Source organism: Cetorhinus maximus, unplaced genomic scaffold (genome assembly GCF_964194155.1).
Source record: "Cetorhinus maximus unplaced genomic scaffold, sCetMax3.hap1.1 HAP1_SCAFFOLD_279, whole genome shotgun sequence".
Classification (NCBI taxonomy): Eukaryota; Metazoa; Chordata; class Chondrichthyes; order Lamniformes; family Cetorhinidae; genus Cetorhinus; species Cetorhinus maximus.
Genome location: NW_027596237.1, coordinates 40,821 through 60,300, shown reverse-complemented (window position 1 = coordinate 60,300; position 19,480 = coordinate 40,821). Strand labels below are relative to the sequence as shown.

The 19,480-nt window shown below is 51.4% G+C and overlaps 1 pseudogene; it reads left to right on the top strand.

Annotated features, from left to right (window-relative positions):
• Positions 1–3,130: 3,130 nt before the first annotated feature.
• Positions 3,131–3,529, top strand: LOC144673110 (histone H3.3A-like; annotated as a pseudogene).
• The last annotated feature ends 15,951 nt before the right edge of the window (positions 3,530–19,480 follow it).

Here is a 19,480-nt window from a genome sequence, read left to right as displayed (position 1 = left end):
TTTATCTTATTTTATTCAGCTCTTTCCATCTCAAACCACAGGAGCTGTTTTAATTTCCTGTATACAATGTGGTTCATTTTGCTGTCGCTTTCAAATTTTACCCGGCGGGAATAACTCCACATTCACAACATTCCCTCAACTGAAACCTCTTAATTCACCCTTTCTACAAGTGACAAATGAGACATGAACAGACGCCCCTATTCACAGACTCTCCTGCGGGATTTCAGGCAGGGCCGAACCCTGGGCCGAGCTGTCAAACTGTCCCTATTCCGCTCTGTAATAATCCCGCTCCGGACTGGATCACTGCCGGAGGTTGCTGAAAATTAGGGGGTCAGTCAGTGAACATTTCTGGGACAAAATTCAGAGAAAGAGGGAGCTGAGTTTTTCCAGCATTTTTTGCTGTTGTTTCACAAATCCAAAATCCGCAGTATTTTGCCTTCAACAATATGAAAACAAAATACTGCGGATACTGGAAATCTGAAACAAAAACAAAACTAAAAATAGCTGGAAAAGCTCAGCAGGTCTGACAGCACCTGCGGAGAGGAACACAGTTAACGTTTCGAATCCGTATGATTCTTCATCAGAACTAAGGAAAAATATAAATGAGGTGAAATGTAAGCTGTTTGAGGGGGTGGGACAGGTGGAGCTGGAGAGAGGGTCAGTGATAGGTGGAGGCAAAGAGAAGATTGACAAAGATATCATGGACTTGGGTGATATTAGCTAAGGAATGTGCTAATAATGACATTAAGGGTAGAAAGCAGGATGAGCAAGTGACAGATGGCCCTAGTGGGGGTGGGGGAGGGGGGAGGGGATGCGGTGGGGGGAAGGGATTGCCTTCAGCCTGGACTTTACAAAGCTTAAAAACCCACCAATTGACAGGACTGTTGAATATTACAAATTGAGTTGCCCCGTGGTCAGAACAGCGATGTCGTGAAACATTCCTTGTGGGTATCGTGGCTCCATTTCTCAAAGAGAAAATGCGGCCGACAGTGAGATCTGCTCATGTAATATTCACACCAATTTTACAGGGAAGTTGCCAAATTCGGCGATCGACAGACTCCCGATTTATCTATTTATTTCAATCGATTTATTTCATGATTTTTGTTTGTCAAAGGTTCCCACCACTGACATTAAACTGACTGGCCTGTAATAGGCTGGTGGACCTTTCTCCCCTTTTTTGAAGATGGATGTAACATTTTCAATCCTCCAGTCTTCTGTCACCAATGGAGGACTCTCTCTCACAACCTCTCTATCATTACCTCCCCTTCTCTCAAATATTTTCACAACTACAGCTTATGGATTTATATGTATTTGATTGTTTTTTAACAGAACGGTAATTATTCTCGTTTGGATGCGTCAGATTTCTGAGCACACTACTTACAATATAAATAGGATTAATAATTATTTATTATTATGTAGATGAATATTGCTTACAGCATTTCAAATGCGATTAATTCTGAGTTCGACATTCGTGGCACGAGTGTACAGAACACATTTGTATGGCGGGCTGTTGGTGAGCCCCTATCCAATGTTTGTTGTAGAAACTTTTTGTAGGAATGTCAGTCTGACTCGAATTGATTTGATGACACGTTTACTAATGACTGATTAGATTACGAATTCAGTGGCATTACAAGAGAGAGTGAGGCCATCCAACTGGCATAAGCCCTGCTTTCCCTGACCACTGCTTATGAGCACGTACAGGGGAAAGTCGTGTGACCTCACAGTGAGACCTGAGTTCACATAATGGAGAGAGGGTTCCACAAGTACTCACCCACTTTCCATCTCCAGGCCTGCTGTCAGTGCTGCCATTGCTCTCCAAGAGAGCAACAATATCCCGCATTAACTGCAGCTTTCCAGGAATCACAGCGTCAATGGAGACAGGAAAGTCACAGGTTGCTTTATCTGACTACCCAGAAGAATCCAAGGGCTATAAATTCTAGCACGCAAGTGGTGGGTTTGGGTGGGGAGAGGCCGGAATGATCCAGATACATTGAATGACATCCAATTGCTGAATCTCAATCTTGATAAGGGGTGGCCAAATCCAAGTTCATTCGACACCATTTTCCGGTACCTCAAAAAAGACATCATAATGTGCAGGGACACAGCAATCACACAATGTAATGTCGTGTCCTTGCCCAAATGTTCAATTGGACCCGCAGTCTCTCGTTCTCTGCACGCAGGGTACCATTCCCATTCCTCGGGGCTCCCATTTCTCCCAGAATCTCTCTTTGGCCCGAGTGTGCTTGTCCACCTGCCTCACCTCGGTAGCTGTCCCCTGGTATCTATGGAGATGAATAAAGAGGTGTTGGAGCTTTAATGCTGGCCCGTCTTTACCCATCCACCACCCCCCCCCTCCCCCACCCCCCCCTCAATGTAGGTTCAGTTGTTACCAATTGGAACTCAGCCGAATGTGCCTGTGAATGCAGCTGGGGAGGTGACCTGTGTCTCATTGGCCGAATGTGGCTGTTTTCATTCTGACTGGGGGCTAAATGTTGAGCCTCAGCCTCATGTTCCCTTGCCCCCATCTCTCTGGATGGCTCACTCGGCTCCTTTCCGCTGTCACTGTGTGGAGTGTCCGTTTTCAGCAATGCTGACCGCTGCTCGGTTTCACTGGTGAAGGTTAAGTCGGCCTTAGTGGGAATTCGCTCCACCTCCTCACCCTCCAACCTGCCCAGTACCCATACACACAGAGCAGTCGGCTTGTCTCCAACCTGGGCCCGGGTGAATCACACTGTTTGCCCTTTTTCTGTGCTGAGGCACCCCAATTGCAATAGAATCCAGCGGCAGGAGGCTGCACACTGCCCTTTGTCTCCACCTTCTTCACCTTCTGTGCGCTCGCTCCTGCAACCCGGTCAGCAGCAGCGCCCAGCTGCAGATCAAAAGCGGGCTGGGCGATCTTCAGCTCCTTCTTTAACTCTGCAAAAGTAATATTGGAATATCTCAGGAATCACTCAATCACAATGAATAGGATTGACTGGAAGCATTCTTTGTATATCGCTTATCGCAGCTTTAGTATCTGCCTCTGTAACAGAGCAATGATCATCGCTTGTGCTGCGCTCTGCAGACAAGAACATAAATCATGTACCTGAGTTCACTATTGCAGGTGGTCAAGTTGATCCTGTGAGCGGAGATGGTTTGTACCAAATAGGCCGCCAGTAAACCCACCGGCCGCAAAGCGCCCAGGAACCAGCTGGTCATCAATGCAGCCCGAAAGAGCGCCCCCTCCAGTGGCGGAGTGAGCTACAGACCAGTACAGGAGCGACCCGTGAAATCAGTCCATACCAGAATTCCACAAGAGCTGCTTATCCGTAAACTGCCCAACCAGCGGCTGGTGAGGGAAATTGCCCAGGGCTTCGAAACTAACCTGAGGTTTCAGAGTGCGGCAATTGGAGCTTTGCAGGGAGCCAGTGAGGCCATTTCGGTTGGCCTGTTTGGGGAAACCAATCTGTGTGCCATCCAGGCCAAAAGCCTGACCATTATGGCCAAAGGCATCCAGCTGGCATGACGGATCCGGGGGGAGCGTGCTTAAACTCTTTGCTTCATTACATTTTCTCCAGACTATTTTGAAGTAGCATTTAAACAATTTCTAAAACATTATTAGACAGTAAAATTGGCTTCTTGTGGGGGCTGGGCCTTTATTCTGTATTTTTGTTAGTATTGAGTATTGATCGTGACTTAGTGTGAGGTAGCGAAACATTTTGTAAACATTCCTTCGAACTCTTGGCTCAGGTTGCAAAATAAAACATTTGTATCTTTAAAAAATAAAAATGAAATGGTCGAGTTTGACCTCTACATGTATGTCTAAACGGAAGTATTGAAGAAAATATTGTGCAGAGTGATTTTTTTAAGCAGTTTTCTGGCCAGTTATACACTCTACATTGTTCGCCATGCACCCAGGCCTATTCACTAACCTCGCTTTTCCCTGTCACTGCGGCCTTCTCGATGTTACAGTCGGAGAAAGTAAAGAACAAATCTGACCGCTTAATCTCAAAATTTTCCCCAAGACCTTCCCTCGCCCCTTCTATTTGACCTGGCCGCGTCTCCCCTTCCTCTCGATCCTTCTGGTCGCTCACGGCAGACAGCGGCTCGATCCTGGTCAGCAGCTCCGCGATCCAGAAAACCAGACAAGTTTCGTGTCGCTGCGACTCGCTCTGCCGGGGGCGCCAGGTGCTCGGCAGCAATAAGTTCAATGATGTCCAGATGGCCGAAAGGGGTGGTAATAATAGTGGACAAAGCCTGATAGGAACCTGCTGAGGGACTGAGAATGGTCAATGGTCAGAATGGCATCATTGGTCAGAAAAGGCTGAAAATTAGTGGCGGGAGACAAAAAGATCTGGGAACACCTTATGACAAGTATTGGTGTGACTATACCATTTTGTGCGATCTCTATTGGAATGCAGATATTTCTAGACCATTTTCAACTGCGTGTAATTATTCGGCTTCATGCGGTTGGAAACACACTGTCCAGTCTAAACTAAGTTGAAGAAAACATCTCTCTGTATCCGGGGATGGTAATGAGAAAGGCTGGAAGCTGAAATAATGCTTGTATAAAGCACTTGCAGTGGATGATGAGGCTTCCACAGTTGTGTTCAAACATGCAGCGAGGAGCATCTCCCGAATGTGCTGGAGAATTTGTCGGTCCCCTTCAGGTGAGGGCTGGCCTGTGACATTTTTTACCTGTTCTCCATCCAGAAAGCGGGGTGTCCAATTTCTAGCCCAGGATGCACCATGGAGGCTGACTCAGCCCCAGGATGCACCATGGAGGCTGACTCAGCACAGGGCCCAGTGCTGCATTACAAACCGTCTCATCACGTCAAGGTTTCCAACTGCAGCAGGAATGTGACCCGCTCCCTAAAGTTCACATTTGGAGGAAGGAGAGAATTCTCAATGTCACGGCCCTTACTCGCTGAAATAATAGGTTAACAGGCCGTTTATTTCAGAGAATACCCGAGAAAATCATGATCGTTGTTTCCAGCCAGTTATTTCCCCCTCTCACCGCTCAGGCGCAACCCCCCCTCCCTCCCACCCACCCCACCCTCCCCCCGCACCCCCTCCCACCCACCCCGCCCCCTCCCCCCGCACCCCCTCCCACCCACCCCACCCTCCCCCCGCACCCCCTCCCACCCACCCCGCCCCCTCCCCCCGCACCCCCTCCCACCCACCCCACCCTCCCCCCGCACCCCCTCCCACCCACCCCGCCCCCTCCCCCCGCACCCCCTCCCACCCACCCCACCCTCCCCCCGCACCCCCTCCCACCCACCCCGCCCCCTCCCCCCGCACCCCCTCCCACCCACCCCACCCTCCCCCCGCACCCCCTCCCACCCACCCCACCCTCCCCCCGCACCCCCTCCCACCCACCCCGCCCCCTCCCCCCGCACCCCCTCCCACCCACCCCACCCTCCCCCCGCACCCCCTCCCACCCACCCCGCCCCCTCCCCCCGCACCCCCTCCCACCCACCCCACCCTCCCCCCGCACCCCCTCCCACCCACCCCGCCCCCTCCCCCCGCACCCCCTCCCACCCACCCCACCCTCCCCCCGCACCCCCTCCCACCCACCCCACCCTCCCCCCGCACCCCCTCCCACCCACCCCACTCCCCCGCCCCCCTCCCCCCGCACCCCCTCCCACCCACCCCACCCCCCAGCACCCCCCCCCCCCGCACCCCCCCCCCCCCCGCACCCCCTCCCACCCCCCCGCTCTCCACTAAAAAACAGCTCCATGCTGGCCTTGTCTCCCAGCCCCCACCCTTCCCCAATATCGCGATAATTGTTTGCAGTCTCCGTTCCTCCCTCTTTCGGGACCCACATGGTTCCGGCCTCGCACTTCACTCGCGCCCGATTGTAAAAGTTTAGGTCTCTCGCGCCTCAGGCCAGAGGCTCCAATCTCTCGCATTCTCGGCCCCGCTCACTCCCGATCCACAAGGAGCTGCTTCACACACCGATCACCAGCAGAAGTACGGCACCGCCCACCACCAGGAAGTGGAAATGCCCCTGGGAGCAGCAGGGAATAGGGGAGTGACCTTCAGACAACACAAAGGATTTTTAACGTGACCACCTTTGTGTTGTCTTGGAGGAGCAGTGGTCAATCCCCGAACAACCACCGTCTCAGGTAAAGGCTGCATTCCCACATATTGTCCAGGAGCAGGAGGGGATTTGATGATGATTGGAAAGCGAGCAATGTGCAGAGTTACGGGGAGAAGGCAGGGGAATGGCACCAGGTGAAATGTCCATGTTTTAAAATCCTGTATGAATTGTGTTTCGTTCTGCTATCGCTTTCTAAATTTACCGGCGCGAATAACTCCGCATTCACAAAATTCTAAACGTGGCAAATGAGACTTGAACATCCGTCAAGGTAGGTAGGAAAGTAAGTATGACAGAAATGTAGGTAGGAAAGTAAGTTTAACAGAAATGTAAGTAGGAAAGTAAGTATGACAGAAATGTAGGTAGGAAAGTAAGTATGACAGAAATGTAGGTAGGAAAGTAAGTATGACAGAAATGTAGGTAGGAAAGTAAGTATGACAGAAATGTAGGTAGGAAAGTAAGTATGACAGAAATGTAAGTAGGAAAGTAAGTATGACAGAAATGTAGGTAGGAAAGTAAGTATGACAGAAATGTAGGTAGGAAAGTAAGTATGACAGAAATGTAAGTAGGAAAGTAAGTATGACAGAAATGTAGGTAGGAAAGTAAGTATGACAGAAATGTAAGTAGGAAAGTAAGTATGACAGAAATGTAGGTAGGAAAGTAAGTATGACAGAAATGTAGGTAGGAAAGTAAGTATGACAGAAATGTAGGTAGGAAAGTAAGTATGACAGAAATGTAGGTAGGAAAGTAAGTATGACAGTAATGTAGGTAGGAAAGTAAGTATGACAGAAATGTAGGTAGGAAAGTAAGCTGCGAAAATGACGAAAGGATATAGATAGGTCACGTGATTGGACAAAGACCTGTCAAATGGTGTATAAACGAGTAAATCGTGAGATTGTCCATTTTGACAGGACGAACAAAAAAGGGGCACATAATCTAAACGGTGAGAGATTGCAAAGCTCGGAGATGCAGATAAACCTGGCAGTACTAGTGCGTGAATCATTTTGTTTCTTTCTGCTGTTACACTCTCCAGTACCATTGAAAATCGGATATTCCAGAGCCCCAGACTAGATCCTTCCTGTCTCTGAGACCAGAACGGTTGCTTTTAGGAATGTCTGATTCGCTGAAAAAGCCTCAGTTTCGAATTAAACTTCTTTTATTGCTGCAGCGACCGCTCTCTCTCCCCCATTGGCTGACATGCTCCCTGCATTTCGACTGAAATCTTAAAATCAACCAAATCTTTCTGTTTGATGCTCACTTCATAGCTGAGTAAGGCAGCAGGGTGATCCTATGTCAGAGAAATTATTTTGTTTTACGTAAGAGTGTCTCAGAATTCAGGCGATGAGGGGGACACAGAAACACAGGGACTTCATTCTAACCCGCCAGCCCCTTTCACATTTTTTCTCGGACACAATGTTGAAGTCTGCACATTCACAGGACAAACTGTCCCCAAATTGACAGCTCCCGGGATAGGCTTCCCTCTCCGCTCGGCCTGTTCTGTGGATTCCCGGGGGCTAGTTGTAGTTTCCCAGCTCTGCTCAAAGTGTCTGTTCCCGACATTCAGGGCTGAAGCTAATCATAGCTCTGGCTGGATTAACACAGACCTAATGTTACATTATTAAACTGTTCATAGGCAGAAATATGTTTGATAAAGATGAAGATACAAATGTTGTGCTCTTGCACTTCATTAAGCGTGTTTTACAGGACAAAACAGGAAAGAGAGAGGGAGCGGAGTGAGAGACCGTCAGGGTGAATTCAGGCAGTAACACACAGGCGTTCAGACAAAGTATCGGTTCCAGAAAACCTTGTAAAGTCTAGTTTTACCTAGAAATCTTCAATTGGAGATAGGGAAGATGCTGTCTTATCTCCCACTGATGTTTTACCAGAAACAAAGGCAGCATTAATCTCACATTCAGGGGCAGTGCCAGCGAGTGATCAAAATTCCCATAATTAATCCACTCCCCCCTGTTGTATTATCTGCAGGTTCGCTGAATATTGTTCTCATTAACCGAGTGTTTCAATCCGATGAAATGAATCTGGGGTTGTTCCTTTCATATATTAAGTATTGCGCGGTCCCAGCAAACTTATTAATTCACTCACTCCTCCGCTGTTTCTGCAGGGCTGTTTTGTGAAGATGGGCTCGTGAACAGCAAGTTCCCGGCAGGGAATAATCCCAAATTGATATTCTAAAAGGAACAAGCCCCCACCTTTCATTGTTCTCTGACATTTTCCCCTTCTCCAGTTCTTTTGTACAGATACTGACCAAAGTGAATTGCAGAGAATGTTGAATTTAGTTGCTGATTTACTGAAGAAATCGACACATAAGGAATTTCGCCCAACCATGAACGCTGCTTGTACATAAGTCAGAGACTGACAGATCCCAACTCACAGCTAGTAACAGGGACTGATGTATACAGAATAAATCCCACACCCACCGATAGTACCAAAGACTGGTATTTATAGAATCAATCCCACACTCACAGATAGTGCCAGAGACTGACATTGATATAATCAATCCCACAATCATAGATAGCACCAGAAACTGATATTTACAGAATCAATTTCACAACCACAGATAGTACCAGAGACTGTTATTTATAGAATTAATCCGCACTCACATAAGTCGTAAAACATTGCAGGGTTACGGGAAGTGGCAGTGGGTGAATTATTCCTTCAGAGGGCCAGCACAGATTGGACAGCCCGAATAGCCTATTTCTGTTTTGTAGCCATTCTATGATTCTAATAGAAAATGCTGGAAGAACTGAGCAGCTCTGGCATTGTCAAAGTTTCTATAGCGAGTTTATTCGTTAAACCTGAAATGCGAATCCTCCTTCCTGTCTCCACAGATCCTGCCAGAACTGCTGAATGTTTCCAGCACCTTATGTTATTATTCCAGATTCCTAGTTTGAGCAGAATCTCGCTTTATTAAACAATTAAACAATCCCTGTGGAGGAATCGATACTCAAGTAAGAAATGGGAAGCAGCAGAGGGGAAAGAGAATCGGTAAATTTTACTAAACCCGGGTAATTTTATTCCAACTCCAGATCACAGTTTAGGGAAGTTTCAACAACAAGTAACAAACCTGAGTTACATCTTAAAAGGTAGATTTAGGCTGGAAACATTTTTATTTGCTTATTTGTATCAAACCCAAAATCTCACGCATCAAATTCAGCTCCGAGGTTGGGATTTGAAAGGTTTAAAAACCAACGAACTGCGATGGCCCGGAATCGAACGCGGGTCTACGGCTTGGAAGGGAGCTATGTTGACCACTATACCACCACCGCTGACCACAGGTGCTGTAACAGAGCAAAAAGTCCCAAAGCTCTTAACAAGAGAGTTATCATTATAAATAAAGCAAAGTTGATGCTGAGCCACGGGAGGAGATATTAGGTCAGATGAGAAAAGCCTGGTCAACATCTTAAAGAGCAGAGGGAGCTAGAGAAGTGGAGAAGCTTAGGGAGAGAGTACAGCATTATAGACCAGGTCAGCTGGAATTGCGGATGCCGATGCTGTAGAGAATAAAACTCCACCACGAGTTGCCCTTGAGAAGGCGGTGGCGAGATGCGTTGTTCAATTCACGTGGTACACCCACAATGCCGTTAGTGAGGGAGGGGGAGGAGATTTCCAGGGTGCTTATCCAGATGCATTGAAGAAACGGCGATATATTTCCAAGTCAGGATGGTATGAGGGTTGGAGGGGAACTTCCAAGTAGCAGTGTTCCCGTGCATCTGCTGTTCCTGTCCCTCTAGATGGTAGCGGTCGTGGGTTAAGAATTTGCTGTTCAAGGGGCTTTGGTGAGTTCCTACAATGCATCCTCTGAATGATGTACACTGCTGTTACTGTACACCGGTGGTGGAGGGATGTTGAGTGGATGGGTGCCAGTCAAGCGGGTTACTTTGTCCTGGATGGTGTCAAGTTTCTGGAAGATTGTTGCTGCACTCATCGAGGCCAGTGGAGAGTGGTCCATCACACTCTTGACTTGTACCATGTAGATGGTAGACCGGGTTTGAGGAGTCAGGAGGTGAGTCACTTGCTGCAGGGTTCCTAGCCTCTGACCTGCTCTTGCAGCCAAAGAATTTGTATGGTTAGCCCAGTTCAGTTTCTTCGTCAATGGGTATTGAAAATGACAGATTTAGCAATGGTAATGCCATTGGACTCAGGGAGCAATGGCTAAGTTCTACTTGTTGTACATGGTCATTGCCTGGCGCTTATGTGGAGTGGATGTTATATGCCACTAGTCAACACAAGCCTGGATAGTGTCTAGGTCTTGCTGCATTTGGACATGGACTACTTCAATTTGTGTGGAGTCGCAAATGGTGCTGAACATTGTGCAATCATCAGTGAACACCCGCACTCCTGACATTATGATGGAGGGAAGGTCATTGATGAAGCAGCTGAAGATGCCGAGGGTATTACCCTGAAGAACTCCTGCAGTGATGCCTTGGAACTGAGATGATTGACCTCGAACTGCAACCTACTACTGTACTAGGTATTACTCCAACCAGCGGAGAGTTTTCTCCCTGCTTCCCATTGACTCCAGTTTTGCTAGGAATCCTTGACGTTACAATCGGTCAAATGCTACCTTGATGTCAAGGACAGTTGCTCTCATCTTCTGCAAAGGGGAAAGCACTGAAGATAGAAATAACAAAATGAAATTAAAATGAAACGGAAAATGCTGTACAGACTGAACAGGCCCTGCAGCATCCGCCGAGAAGGCAAGCTCGGCTTTATGGTTCACAATCCTAAATCTTCTCTATGCCTGAAAAGCTAAGATTCGCTTCCTCTGCACAGGTACATTGCAATGTTATCCCTATAGTTCTTTGTTGTTTTTATAAATATTTCTATTTCAGAGCTTCAGGTTTTGAATGGCAATGTTTATGTGAACTCCCTGTGTTTAGTGATTGCTCACAGCAGCTCCTTTCATTGTCAGCTCCATCTCTCTGTCTCGGTCTCTCACGTGAAGCTGCAGCGTCAGACCCGTTTACGTGCTGACATCACTGCATCAGTGCGCCGCGGGAGTGAATCCGCGCATGCGCGGTTCCGTCACTGAACCGCGTTCCCATGGCAACGGGCCGGGCCTGGGTGATGATGGCGGGTGGTGAGTGAGGCAGGTGAAGAATCCCGGACACCAGAGGCCCAGGAATAAGAAACCAAACCAGTTCCCGGGCTTTTAAACTCCGAGCCGCTCGGCTCCTCCCCCATTAGAAACAGGCGCTGGAAACGGGGCCGCTCACGTGACCCACACAAACCCGGGGAATTGTCAATGTTTTTAAATATCGATCCAAACACCGACTGATCATCAATAAATCAATGTCCCCTTTGCAGCTTGTGAAGGTCACAGTGTCCGGGGGGGGGGGGGTCAGGCGGGGGGGGAGGATCAGTCAGGCGGGGGGGGGGGGAGATCAGTCGAGGGGGGGGGAGATCAGTCACGGGGGTGGGGAGATCAGTCGAGGGGGGGGAGATCAGTCACGGGGGGGGGGAGATCAGTCGAGGGGGGGGGGAGATCAGTCACGGGGGGGGGGAGATCAGTCGAGGGGGGGGAGATCAGTCACGGGGGGGGGGAGATCAGTCGAGGGGGGGGGAGATCAGTCACGGGGGGGGGGAGATCAGTCACGGGGGGGGGAGATCAGTCACGGGGGGGGGAGATCAGTCACGGGGGGGGGAGATCAGTCACGGGGGGGGAGATCAGTCACGGGGGGGGGGAGATCAGTCACGGGGGGGGAGATCAGTCACGGGGGTGGGGAGATCAGTCGAGGGGGTGGGGAGATCAGTCACGGGGGGGGGAGATCAGTCGAGGGGGTGGGGAGATCAGTCGAGGGGCGGGAGATCAGTCAGGCGGGGGGGGTGAGATCAGTCAGGCGTGGGGGGGGATCAGTCAGCGGGGGGAGATCAGTCACGGTGGGGGGAGATCAGTCAGGCGGGGGGGGAGATCAGTCGAGGGGGGGGAGATCAGTCAGGCGGGGGGAGATCAGTCGGGGGGGGGGAGATCAGTCACGGGGGGGGGAGATCAGTCGAGGGGGGGGGATCAGTCAGGCGGGGGGGGGGGAGATCAGTCAGGCGAGGGGGGGGGAGATCAGGCGGGGGGGGGAGATCAGTCACGGGGGGGGGAGATCAGTCAGGCGGGGGGGGGGGAGATCAGTCAGGCGGGGGGGGGGTGAGATCAGTCAGGCGGGGGGGGGGGGGGAGATCAGTCAGGCGGGGGTGGGGGGAGGATTTTCCAGCTTTGGGGTTTTTTTGGGGGGGGTCTCGAGGTGACTGGACGCCCCCATGGAGACTCCGCCCGGTCACAAAGTTCACTTTCTCCCGGTTCAGTTTCTCTGTTGGAGGGAGAGGGTTTGAAACCAGCCGCTGTCCCGGGTTAAATTCCGGTTGGTGAATGACCGCCGGCCCCCTTCAGCCCAAGTCAGTTTGTCCCGGGTTACCCGGCCCTGCTGACCGCCCCCTGCTGGCCTGAGTTTGTCCCGGGTTACCCAGCCCTGCTGACCACCCCCTGCTGGCCTGAGGTTGTCCCGGGTTACCCGGCCCTGCTGACCGCCCCCTGCTGGCCTGAGTTTGTCCCGGATTACCCGGCCCTGCTGACCGCCCCCTGCTGGCCTGAGTTTGTCCCGGGTTACCCGGCCCTGCTGACCGCCCCCTGCTGGCCTGAGTTTGTCCCGGGTTACCCAGCACTGCTGACCACCCCCTGCTGGCCTGAGTTTGTCCCGGGTTACCCAGCCCTGCTGACCGCCCCCTGCTGGCCTGAATTTGTCCCGGGTTACCAGGCCCTGCTGGCCGGATTTTGTCCCGGGTTACCCGGCCCTGCTGACCCACCCTTGCTGGCCTGAGTTTGTCCCGGGTTACGCTGCCCTGCTGACCGCCCCCTGCTGGCCTGAGTTGCCGCCTTGTTTCCCAGTTGTCGGGGGAGCCCCGCAGCCCGTCACCGTGGAGAGTGTCCGCTCCCGGGGGCCCCGGTTACTCTGCAAGTCGGACCCGGGGCTGGGACCAGGACGGCAGCTGGAGAGACAAACCCCCCAACCCATCAACATGAATGAGCCAGCGAGGCGGCCCGGGCCCGAGTCCCTGTGAATCTGGACATTGTCAGTGTCCCCAAAATAAACATACTGGACACCGCGGAATCTCGTCTCGGATAAGGGACAGAGCATCTGGAAACCCACTGACCCATATAAAACCAGGCGAATGACCATCTCAGCCCAGGACCCAGCGCCAGAAGCAAGTCCCGTCCCTGTGCCCCTGGGAATGGGATTGGAATCAAATCCCAGCCGATGTCCATCCTCTCCCCTCCCGGTGGTTTGAATGCTGACCCCCTCCCCTCCCCTCCCGGTGGTTTGAATGCTGATCCCCTCCCCTCCCCTCCCGGTGGTTTGAATGCTGACCCCCTCCCCTCCCCTCGCCTCCCGGTGGTTTGAATGCTGACCCCCTCCCCTCCCCTCCCGGTGGTTTGAATGCTGACCCCCTCCCCTCCCGGTGGTTTGAATGCTGATCCCCTCCCCTCCCGGTGGTTTGAATGCTGACTCCCTCCCCTCCCGGTGGTTTGAATGCTGACCCCCACCCTCCCGGTGGTTTGAATGCTGACCCCCTCCCCTCCCGGTGGTTTGAATGCTGACCCCCTGTAGGTTAAGCGAGCTCTGGAAGCAGGAACAGGAGGAGCCGGAAATTCCGCCCCTTCAGCCTGTTCTGGCCATTCACTCCGATCATGTCTGATCCGCACACCAAAAATGTGCTCGCTTTTCTGGGGTCTGAGGGTAAGGGGACACATCTCTAAGTATCAGAGCAGTGATTTATTGAGAGAAGAAACATTTCTTCACACAAAGTCTGGTGGAATTGGGGAACTCCTCCCACATAAAGCAGCTGATACTGGCCCAGTGAATAATTTTCAATCTGATGAAAGCAAATCAATCTTTCAATCTGAAATGGGGATATTATAGCTTCCCAAGGATTTGGAGTCAGGATGGGTGGATGAAGTTAACTCCCAGATCAATTTCTTTCAGAATCCTAAAATAACTCTCACCCCCGAAAGGCATTTGGAGTGGGGAAGGGAAGGAAGTTCCTCTTGGTTTCCAACGGTCTCCGTGAATTTTTACCGTCGCAGGACGTGGATAGGGTTGCAGATTTATTTTGGGAGATGGAGAAGGTGGTGATTGTGGATTCAGAGAGGGGAGGGAGTTGCTGTTACAGACTAACCCTGTTCTGTTGTAAAACCCCTCTTCTTCCAGCACTTTACATTTGTGCCTGTGAGCTGATTGGTGGAGTCTGTAAACTCGACTGCTTCTGTGACCCTTACTGCTCCTCCACGTACATCGATGTATTCTCTTCCTGTATGCCGGGCAGTGAAGTGTAAGTGCCTGTTAATGTGTGACTGCACTGGCTCCATGTACGGCCACAATTTTACCATAAGATCATAAGACAATTTCAATGATCAATCAGATCCTGGGTGATCTGTACCACAACTTCATATTCCTTATTCTCAGTATCCAAGAAAAAGCTTTTTTAAAAAATTATTGCTTAATGTAATAATATTTTGACTCTATTTCGTCCTTCGGAATCACGAACATGGACTAAGTGAGGGGGTAAAATTATGGCAAATGGAGTTTAATGTGAGCAAATGTGAGGCCATCCAATTTGCTTCTGAGAAAGGTGGGTCAGATTAATTTCTCGGTGGGAAGTTTCTAGGAACTGTGGATGAGCAGAGTGATTTGGGTGTCCATGTGAAAGTGGAGATTGAGGTAGAAAGATTTAGGGATGGAACTGCAGATCTTAGGGTTTTGGCGGCTGAAGGCACAGCCTTTATTGTTGAGGTCAGATAGGGTGGAGGATACACAGGCCAGATTTGGAGGAACATGGAGATCTCAGAGAGTTGTCAGTTTGCAGAAGGTTCCATGGATAAGGAGGGGAGAGACCGTTGAGGGAAGTGAACCGGAGAATGAAGCTTGTGGGACTGAGGATGTTAGAGATGGGGAAGGGTTAGACCCGGGAGGGATGTGAACAGAATAACATTTGGACAAGCGGAGTGAGTGGGAAAATGCATGGCAGATGCAGTATAATGTGAATAAATGTGAGGTTATCCACTTTGGTAGCAAGAACAGGAAGGCAGATTATTATCTGAATGGCTATAAATTCAAGGAGGGGAATGTGCAACGAGATCTGGGTGTCCTTGTGCACCAGTCGCTGAAGGTAAGCATGCAGGTGCAGCAGGCGGTAAAGAAGGTCAATGGTATGTTGGCCTTCATAGAGAGAGGATTCGAGTACAGGAGCACGGATATCTTGCTGCAATTACACAGGGCCTTGGTGAGATCACACCTGGAATATTGTATGCAGTTTTTGTCTCCTTATCTGAGGAAGGATGTTCTTGCTATAGAGGGAGTGCAGCGAAGGTTTACCCGACTGATTCCTGGGATGGCGGGACTGACATATGAGGAGAGAATGAGTCGGTTAGGATTATTTTCGCTGGAGTTCAGAAGAATGAGGGGATATCTCATAGAAACCTGTAAAATTCTAACAGGACTAGACAGGGTAGATGCAGGAAGGATGTTCCCGATAGTGGGGGAGTCCCAAACCAGGGGTCACAGTCTGAGGATATGGGGTAGACCATTTAGGACTGAGATGAGGAGAAATGTCTTCACCCAGTGAGTGGTGAGCCTGTGGAATTCATTACCACAGAAAGTAGTTGAGGCTAAAACATTGTATGTTTTCAAGGAGGAGATAGATATAGCTCTTGGGAAGTAAGGGATCAAACGATATGGGGAGAAAGAGAGCAGGTGATTGAGTTGGATGATCAGCCATAATAATATTGAATGGCGGAGCAGGCTCGAAGGGCCGAATGGCCTCCTCCTGCTCCTAGTTTCTATGTTTCTGTTTCCACATGGTCAAAGCTGAGGGAGTGCAGCACTCTCAGTGGGTCAGAAATCAGGGAGCGATGCCCTTTAATGGGTCAGGAATACGGGGGCACAGCACTGTCAGATGGTCAGGACTCAGTTAGTGCCGAATTGTCAGGGGTCAGGCATATGGGGCGCTGCACTGTCAGATGGTCAGCACTGAGGTAGTGCCGGATTATGAGGGGTCAGGAATACGGGGCGCTGCACTGTCGGAGATGAGGACTGCAGTACCGTTGCATTGTCAAAGGATCAGGATTGAGGTAGCGATGCAATGTCAGAGAGTCAGGACGGCAGTACCGCTGCACTGTCAGAGAGTCAGGTTTGAGGGAGCACTGCATAGTCAGAGGGTCAGGTTTGAGGGAGCGCCTCACTGTCAGAGGTTTGGGAACGAGGGAGCGCCTCACAGTCAGAGGTTCAGGAATGAGGGAGCTCCGCAAAGTCAGTGGGTCTGGACGGAGGGAGTGCTGCACTGTCAAAGGGTCATGACTGAGGGAGCTCCGCAAAGTCAGTGGGTGGGGATGGAGGGACTGCTGCACTCTTAGAGGGTAACGACTGGAGGAGCGCTGCACTGTCGGAGGGTCAGCTCTGAGGGAGGGTTGCATTGTCAGCGGGTCAGGCCTGAAGGAGCACTGCATTTTCAGAGGGACAGGCTGAGGGAGCGCTACCTTGTCTGAGGACCAGGACTGAGGGATTGCTGCACTGTCAGTGTGTGAGCATTGAGGGAGCGCTGCGCTGCTAGATGGTCAGGACTGAGAGAGCGCTGCACTGTCAGATGTTTAGGACTGAGGGAACGCTGCACTTTCAGGGGGTTAGGATTGAGGGAGTGCTGCACAGTCAGAGGCCAGGCCTGAGCTGGCACTGCAGTGTCATGGGTCAGGCCTGATGGAGCAATGCACTGTGAGCGGGTCGGGAATGTGGGAGCGCTGCACTGTCAGAGGTCCTGGACTGATCGAGTGCTGCACGGTCAGAGGTCCTGGAATGATAGTGCGCTGCACTGTCAGAGGGTTAAGCATGATGGAGGGCTGCATTGTCAGAGGTTTACGCATGAGGGAGGGCTGCATTGTCAGAGGATCAGGAATCAGGGAGTGCTGCAGTATCAGAGGGTCAGGTCTGTTGTAGGACTGCATTGTCAGCGGGTCAGGGCTGAGGGAGCGCTACATTTTCTGCGGACTAGGAACCAGGGAGAGCTTCACTGTCCGAGGGTTTGGACTGAGGGAGAGCTACACTGTCAGTGCGTGAGGATTGAGGGAGCGCTGTGTTGCCAGATGGTCAGGATTGACAGTGAGCTGCACTATCAGTGGGTGAGGCGTAAGGGAGTTGTTCTATGTCAGATGGTTAGGACTGAAAGAGCACTGCACTGTCAGATGCTCAGGACTGAGGGAGCGCTGCACTGTCAGATGTTAAGGGCTGAGGGAGCGCTACACTGTCAGATGCTCAGGACTGAGGGAGCGCTGCACTGTCAGATGCTCAGAACTGAGGGAGCGCTGCACTGTCAGATGTTAAGGGCTGAGGGAGTGCTACACTGTCAGATGCTCAGGACTGAGGGAGCGCTGCACTGTCAGATGCTCAGAACTGAGGGAGTGCTGCACTGTCAGATGTTAAGGGCTGAGGGAGCGCTACACTGTCAGATGCTCAGGACTGAGGGAGCGCTGCACTGTCAGATGCTTAGGACTGAGGGAGCGCTGCACTGTCAGATGTTAAGGGCTGAGGGAGCGCTGCACTGTCAGATGATAAGGACTGAGGGAGCGCTACATTTTCAGGGGGTTAGCATTGAGGGGTGCCACACGGTCAGAGGCTAAGCCTGAGGTGACACTACAGCATCATATGGTCAGGGCTGATGGAGCGATGCACTGTCAGGGGGTCATGAATGGGGGAGCGCTGCACTGTCAGAGGGTGGATTGATCGAGCACTGCACTGTGACAGGTTTGGGCATGAGGGAGCTCTGCTTTGTCTGAGGGACAGGAAACAGGGGGTGCTGCATTGTCAGGGGGTACTGACTGAGACAACACTGCACTGTCAAAAGCATCAGGACTGGGGGAGCATATCACTATCAAAGCTTCAGGGCTGAGTGTGCGCTGCACTGTCAGACAGTTTGGACTAAGGAAACGCTGCACAGATTGATGGTCAGGACTGAAGGAGCGCAGCACTGTCATAGGGTCAGGACTGAGGCAGTGTTGCACTGTGAGATTCTCACGACTGAAGGAGCCCTGTGCTGTCAGTGGGTGAGGACTTGGGGAGCGCAGCACTGTCAGAGGGTCAGGACTGATCAAGTGCTGCACTGTCAGAGGGTTAGGCATGAGGGAGCGCTGCACTGTCAGAGGGTTAGGCATGAGGGAGCGCTACAGTGTCAGAAGTTCTGCAATGAGGGAGCGCTGCAGTGTCAGAGGGTCAGGACTGATGGAGAGCTGTACTGTCAGAGAGTCAGGACTGAGGGAGAGCTGTACTGTCGGAGGGTCAGGACTGAGGGAGAGCTGTACTGTCGGAGGGTCAGGACTGAGGGAGAGCTGTACTGTCAGAGGGTCAGGACTGAGGGAGAGCTGTACTGTCGGAGGGTCAGGACTGAGGGAGAGCTGTACTGTCAGAGGGTCAGGACCGAGGGAGAGCTTTACTGTCGGAGGGTCAGGACTGAGGGAGAGCTGTACTGTCGGAGGGTCAGGACCGAGGGAGAGCTTTACTGTCAGAGGGTCAGCACTGAGGGAGAGCTGCACTGTCGGAAGGTCAGGACTGAGGTTGTTGCACTATCAGGGTCTCACTGCTGAAGGAGCGCTGCGCAGTCAATGGATGAGGACTCAGGGAGCGCTGCACTGTCGGAGGGTCAGGACTGATCAAGCATTGCAGTGTCAGATGGTTAGGCATGAGGGAACGCTACACTGTCAGAGGGTCAGGAATAAGGGAGCACTATGCTGTCAAATGGTCAAAACAGAGAGAGAGTTGCACTCAGAGTGGGTCAGAAGAGGGTGGAGATTCCCACAGTTTGTGAGCTGCAAAAAAAAAAGCCCTGAATTTGATGCTCTGTGTCTGGCTGGTTTGTCGGTGTTTGGCCGGGCAGGGGAAGGGGGGCGGGAAGGAGGGGGGAGGGGGTGGTTGAGCGTTAAATATCACATAGGCTTCCCACTGCATTCACGCCTGCCCGATCTCTCAGCAATTTAATGCTGGGGTGGACGAGGTCTCAGATGGGCTGCCCACACCTGCCCCAATTGAGAAACATCGGAAATAGGAGCAGGACACGGTCATTCGGCCCTTCGAGCCTGCTCCCCCATTCAGTATGATCATGGCTGATCCTCTATCTCAACGCCATCCTCCCGCTCTCTCCCCATAACACTTGACGCCTGCAGAGCCCAGAAACCTATCAATTTCCTTCTTAAATATATTCCCTTAACGGCCCTTTCCTGCCCAGCCTCAATTTTTAATCTGGCGGGAGGACTTCCCGAGTCTGGAGGAAGCCCGACAATGATCCAGTTCAGGCCTTGGGCGAGGGATGGGGGCGGAGTGAAGGTTCCTCCATCAGGGGTGGGTATGGTGCTGTAGT